Genomic DNA, 6,261 nt, shown 5'->3' with positions numbered 1-6,261 from the left:
GACAGTGTCTTCCTTTCCTTTGTTTTAGTAACCTTGGCCGTTTCCAGAGGTGCTGGCCAAGTGCTAGGAAAACGGCTCCTCCATCCGACTCTGACTCCCTCCCGCCCCCCCCCCCCCCCAGCTCTCTCTCCCTCCCCCTCGCTATGTGGTGTATACGCGTGTCTGTGTGTGCACATGGCGTGCAAATGCTTGTGCGCAGAGGTTAGAGTGCTGATGCCAGCTCTCCTCCTCAGGCACTCTTTACTTTATTTTCTTTGAGACAGTTTTCACTGAGTCAGGAACTCGCCGACTCAGCCGCCTCCAGGAATCCACTTGTCTTGGTCTCCTCAAGGCTGGGATCACCGACTTATTTTACTGGGCCTGAGTTCTTTATGAGCGCTGGGCTTACTGCGCCATCTGACCAGCTCACTGGTCTGTTTTCCCTTGGTGCTTTGGTTAAACTAAAATGATGTGTTTGTTGGAAGACTCCGGAAGCACAGCATGGTTCTCATGTCACTCTGTCAAGGATCCATGCCTGCAGCACGGCTCACCGCGGTGTTAGTTGGCTTGGATCATCTGGCCTCCTAGGGTGTGCCGGGGTTCTCCATGGTTAGTTACTGCCCAACCCCTTCCTTTTATGTATTCCTTGGAAGCAAACTGTGCTCAGGGTTGGTAGGGGAAGGAGGTAACCTCTGCTTCTTGAGGAGAGGCTATCTATATATACTATCTGGATTCTTCTATAGGGAACATCCCAGGGATGTTTTGAATGTGACTGAGAAAATTCCTCTGTACTTACTGTTTGGCCAGCAGGACTGTGGGCATGGATTTTTGTGGGGCTGATATTGCAGACCTCACATAGAGTGTCTAATGGAGCCATACCCTGAGGCGTTCTGGCTTGTAGCTATTCGGGGAGCAGTTTTGACACGCAGAATACAGGGCATAGACATATAGAGAAATGCAAGCACTCGGTAAATCATTGAGTCATTCGAAAACAATCAGCAGCTATACGTGAATATACAACCCTCCGCTGTGCACCAAAGGCACAGGGTACACACCAGACTGAATCAGACCCTAAGCATTAGAGGACAGGACTGCATACATAGCACCCAAGATTGCACAGCCGCTGTGAGCCCAGAGCAGGAGGAAAAGAAGCGGCAGAGAGGGATGGTTGCAGCGGAGTCTGTGGTGCTGCCGGGAGCAGGTTCAGGGGAAGTCAGGGAGGGTCTCCCTGGATCTGGATAATTAACAGGAGTCATCAATTGCACGGCTTGGCCAGGGCAGTCCAGGGAGATTAGCTCACCAAGTAAGGCACTGCATGTGTTCAAAACAAGCTAGGGTCAAGACAGACATCTGGAGGAAGTGAGAGAGGTATATATATATAGAAAGACAGCTTTCCTGGAAAAATAAACCACATGGCACTTTAGTCATATGGAATAGTTCTGCTTTCTTAAAAGGAGTTTGTTCTAGAGAACGGAGTATGTGACGCTTGCTGATGTTTTGACAATAGATGTCTACGTTAAATTGTGGGTAAACGTGAAGAATAAGCCTTTGAGAGATTGCGTGCTGGAACTGGACACTGCACCAGCAAGAGTATAGATGCTCAGAGAGGGGCTTAGGACATGCTGGTATGGCCCCAGTTCCGTTTAGCATGAAGGCTGTGAGCATGCTGAGGCTCACAGAGAAGAACATTCTAGGTCTTGGTTTTCATGTGAAGGCACAAGTTTCTTCTCATCCAACAGCTGGCTGATGTAGAGTTCTGGGGTGACACTTCAGACAACTTTGGAATTAGCATCCCGGCTTTGGGGCTGCATCCCAGCTCATGCTTGCCCTCTTCTCAGTACCTCCTCTCTCACAGCCTTGCAAGCATTGATTCTGGGAGTGCTCCCCAGTCGACCTTGGAGTGCTCCCCAGTCGACCTTGAAGTGCTCCCCAGTCGACCTGGGAGTGCTCCCCGGTAACTCACCTAGGACCATCTCTCTGTCTCCAAAGCTATTTCCTAGAAACTTGGCCCACAGCTGATGTAAGCTATAGTGCTTTTCTGGGGTTGCTATAAGAAAAGATTGCAAGTGAGTTAATTAGAGCAACAGGGACTTATTCTTTCATAATTCTGGAAGCCAGAGGCTCCAAATCTAGGTGTCATCAGGGCCACACCCCCAAAAGCTCTAGGGAAAGGTCCTTCCCTGCCTCTCCCAGTCTTTGGTGGTTCCAGAGTTTTGGTGGTCTGTTGGCAGGTGTCACTCCAACCTGTACTTGATCTTCCCATGGCTTCCTATATGCCTGTTGGCTGCCCCGTCTCCTCTCTTAAAAGTATCTGTTAGTAGTTAAGGAGTTACGGTTCACTCCATTCCTGGGTGATCTCCCATGGAGATCTTACGTCTACCACAGTCCTTTGTCCCAAAAAGGTTATATTGACAGAGCCCAGGCAGATGCAGTTTTAATTTTGAAAATTGTTATTATAACTATTATTGTTATTTTATCATTGTTGGGGTGGTAAGTATGAACATGCCACAACACATATGGAGGTCAGAGGAACACTTTGTGGACAGCATGTGGGTTCTGGGGCTTGAGCCCATGCATGGCTTGCATGGCAAAAGCTGTGCACTCAACCTATCCATGGATGTAGCGCTCACGGGGCTGTTATTCAACTCAGCACCCACTGAAGTGTTAATGTTAAAGTGATTATATCCCAAGGTGGAGAGGGGCCTTATAGACGACTTGAAATTTTCTTATTTGTAATTTTTTGTAGTTGTTAAAAATTTCATGTAGGAAACAAGCATAACTTTTGTAATGGCTTTTAAGTTGGTGTCTTGACCTTGAGTGTGCAGTTAATTTAAAATGTCCTGCCCTGTGAGAGAAAGACAAGAAGTGGTGACCACAGGCAGGATGAAAGACTCTCCCATGACACAATTAGCAAATCTCAAATTTTCAAATACAATGCAACTTCAGGTATGTCACTGGACTTAGAGGCAGTACAGTGAATGGCCAAGTTCTCTCCCAGACTTCGGTCCCCACAATCCAGCACAGGGTAGAACAGTAAACTGTCAAAAGCAGAGGTGAACCTGAGGAAGAGAAAATCTGGTAGAAAAAGTCAAGGGCTAGGAACAAGGTTGGGCTGTACATTATATCCTATCTTCCTAAGAGGTCTGAGCAGCCTGTGTTGGCAGAGTCATCTGTATGCAGACAGAAGTGTTCTACTTTATGGCCAAAGGATTCCTCCACATAAAGATCAAACTAATATGAGCACACCATTAAATATCACCAAACACATAAGGACAAAGAAGGGCCATGGACAAGTTAGTACAAGGGACAAGCAGATCTAAAATTACTAGGAAAATAGGAGTTTTACAAGGATGTTGGCTGTAAAATCAATACATAAAAGTCACAGTCTTGATGTGTTTTCCTCAGTTAGACTTTAATGTCTTTATTTAAACAAAAACATTTTAAAGATAATATTTGCAAGACAACAAATTTAGTGAATTTTGTAGGACTTATGGCATCATCAAGGAAATGATCCACCATTACTCTCTGTGTGCTAGGGAGAAAAAAAGACGGCTGGTTAAAATTGCAAGAAGCTATTGAGCCTAAGGCACAACCTGTAAGCTAGGCCAGAGGACGAGAATTATGTAAAGTATAACTTTATTAAAAAGATGAATGGGGACTGGAGAGATGGCTCAGCGGTTAAGAGCACTGACTGCTCTTCTGAAGGTTGTGAGTTCAAAACCCAGCAACCACATGATGGCTCACAACCATCTGTAATGAAATCTGATTCTTCTTCCGGGGTGTCTGAGGATAGCTACAGTGTACTCACATATAGTAAATAAATAAATCTTTTAAAAAAGACGAATGATGTAAAACGTTGAAACATATTCAGTTTATGGACTCAACATTGCTTCTTTTTCAGCTATACAGTATGTTAGTAGATTTTAGGACAATGGAGTCAATGCACTTCCCACTACAATCCTGACAAAGATTTTTGCGGTAATTGGCCAAATAATTCCAAACTTTCAATGGAGTTTAAATGATCAAGAAGAGTGAAGAACTTCTGAAGAGGATGGAAGACAGCATTCTCCCACCACCCTCTTACCAGGTACCAATACATGTTCTTGTTCGTGGATAGAAAAGTTGACAATTGGAACAGAACAGAGAGTCCAGGATCAGACTGAATTTTTCATGAAATTTCCATGTAGGACAGAGGCAAAGTTGTGTATTTCTGAGAAAAAGAAGGTTTGGTAAATAAATGAGGATACAACCCACGGTCACTAGAAAGAAGTAGAACCCTTAGGCCACACCCAAATGCTAATTCCTTTTTTCTTCTTTTTATTGAAAAGGGAAGTAAAGGGAAGTAAAAATACTTTATGATAAAATTAAAGATTTATATGGAAAATATTCCAGATAAACACGTCAAAATTGACATTTTTCATGGAAAATTAAAGAGTAAAGTGGTAGACTTGTAAAACATTACTAAATTAATTGAAATATGGGATAGAAACATTTTATGATAGAATTGAAGATTTACATGGAAAATTTCTGATAAAGTTGTAGAAAAATGTAGAAAAACATGTTAGAACTGAAGATTATCATGGAAAATTTTATATAAATATAATAATGGTAGGCATAAAAGTATTCCTAAGTTGATTGAAAGTGGAATTATAAACATTTTCTGATAAATTTGAAGATTTACATGGAAAACATTTCTGATAAAATTGAAGAAATATATATAAAAACATGCTAAAATTGAAGATTATCATGGAAATTACATAGATAAAATGATAGGCATAAAGATAATTCTAAATTGATTGAAGGTGGAATTATAAACATTTTCAGATAACATTGAAGATTTGCATGGAAAATATTTCTGGTAAAATTCAAGAAATAAATAGGCAAACACGTTAAAATTGACTATTTCATGGAAAATTTTACATATAAAATGGTAGATATAAAAACTTTCTAAATTAATTGAAGGTGGAATTAGAAACATTTGTGATAAAATCAAAGATTTACATTGAAAACATTTCTGATAAAATAGAGGAAGTACATAGAAAGACATTAAAATTGAAGATTATCATGAAAAATAATGCAGATAAAATGGTAGACATAAAAACATTACTAAATTAATTAAAAGGGGAATTATAAACATTTTCTGATAAAACTGAATTACATGAGAAATATTTTGTTAGTCTATGTCTTTTTATTGGGGAGTTGAATCCATTGTTGTTAAGAGATATTAGGGAATAGTGATTGTTGCTTCCTGTTATTTTTGATCTTATTTTTATGTTTGTGTGGGTATCTTCTTATGGGTTTGTTGGAAGAAGATTACTTTCTTGCTTTTTCTAGGGTGTAGTTTCCCTCCTTGTTTTGGCATTTTCCATCAATTATCCTTTGTAGGGCTGGATTTGTGGACAGATATTGTGCAAATTTGGTTTTATCATGGAATATCTTGGTTTCTCTATCTACAATGATTGAGAGTTTTGCTGGGTATAGTAGTGTGGGCTGGCATTTGTGTTCTCTTAGGGTCTGTATGAGGTCTGCCCAGGATCTTCTAGCTTTCATCATCTGTGGTGAGAAGTCTGGTATAATTCTGATAGGTCTGCCTTTATAAGTTACTTGCCCTTTTTCCCTTACTGCTTTTAATATTCTTTCTTTGTTTAGTGAATTGGGTGTTTTGATTATTATGTGCCAGGAGGACTTTCTGTTCTGGTCCAGTCTGTTTGGAGTTCTGAAGGCTTCTTGTATGTTCATGGGCATTTCTTTCTCTAGGTTAGGGAAGTTTTCTTCTACAATTTTGTTGACGATATTTACTGGGTCTTTACGATGTAAATCCTCTCTCTTGTCAAACCTATAATCCTTAAGTTTGGTCTTCTCATTATGTCCTGGAGTTCCTGGATGTTTTAGGTTACCAGCTTTATGCATTTTGCATTTTCTTTGACTGTTGAGTCAATGTTTTCTATGGTGTCTTCAGCACCTGAGGTTCTTTCTTCTATCTTTTGTATTCTGTTGTTGATGCTTGCATCTATGACTCTGAATTCTTTCCAAGGTTTTCTATCTCCAGAGATGTCTCACTTTGAGATTTCTTTATTGTTTCTACTTCCACTTTTAGATCCTGGATGGTTTTGTTCAGTTCCTTCACTTGATTGTTTGTGTTTTCCTGTAGTTCTTTAAGGGATTTTTGTGTTTCTTCTTTAAGGGCTTCTGCCTGTTGACCCATGATCTCCTGTATTTCTTTAAGGGATTTTTGTGTTTCCTCTTTAAGGACTTTTACCTGTTGACCGATGTTCTCCTGTA

Source organism: Apodemus sylvaticus, chromosome 4, assembly GCF_947179515.1.
Source record: "Apodemus sylvaticus chromosome 4, mApoSyl1.1, whole genome shotgun sequence".
NCBI lineage: Eukaryota > Metazoa > Chordata > Mammalia > Rodentia > Muridae > Apodemus > Apodemus sylvaticus.
Note: the sequence above shows the minus strand (reverse complement) of the source record.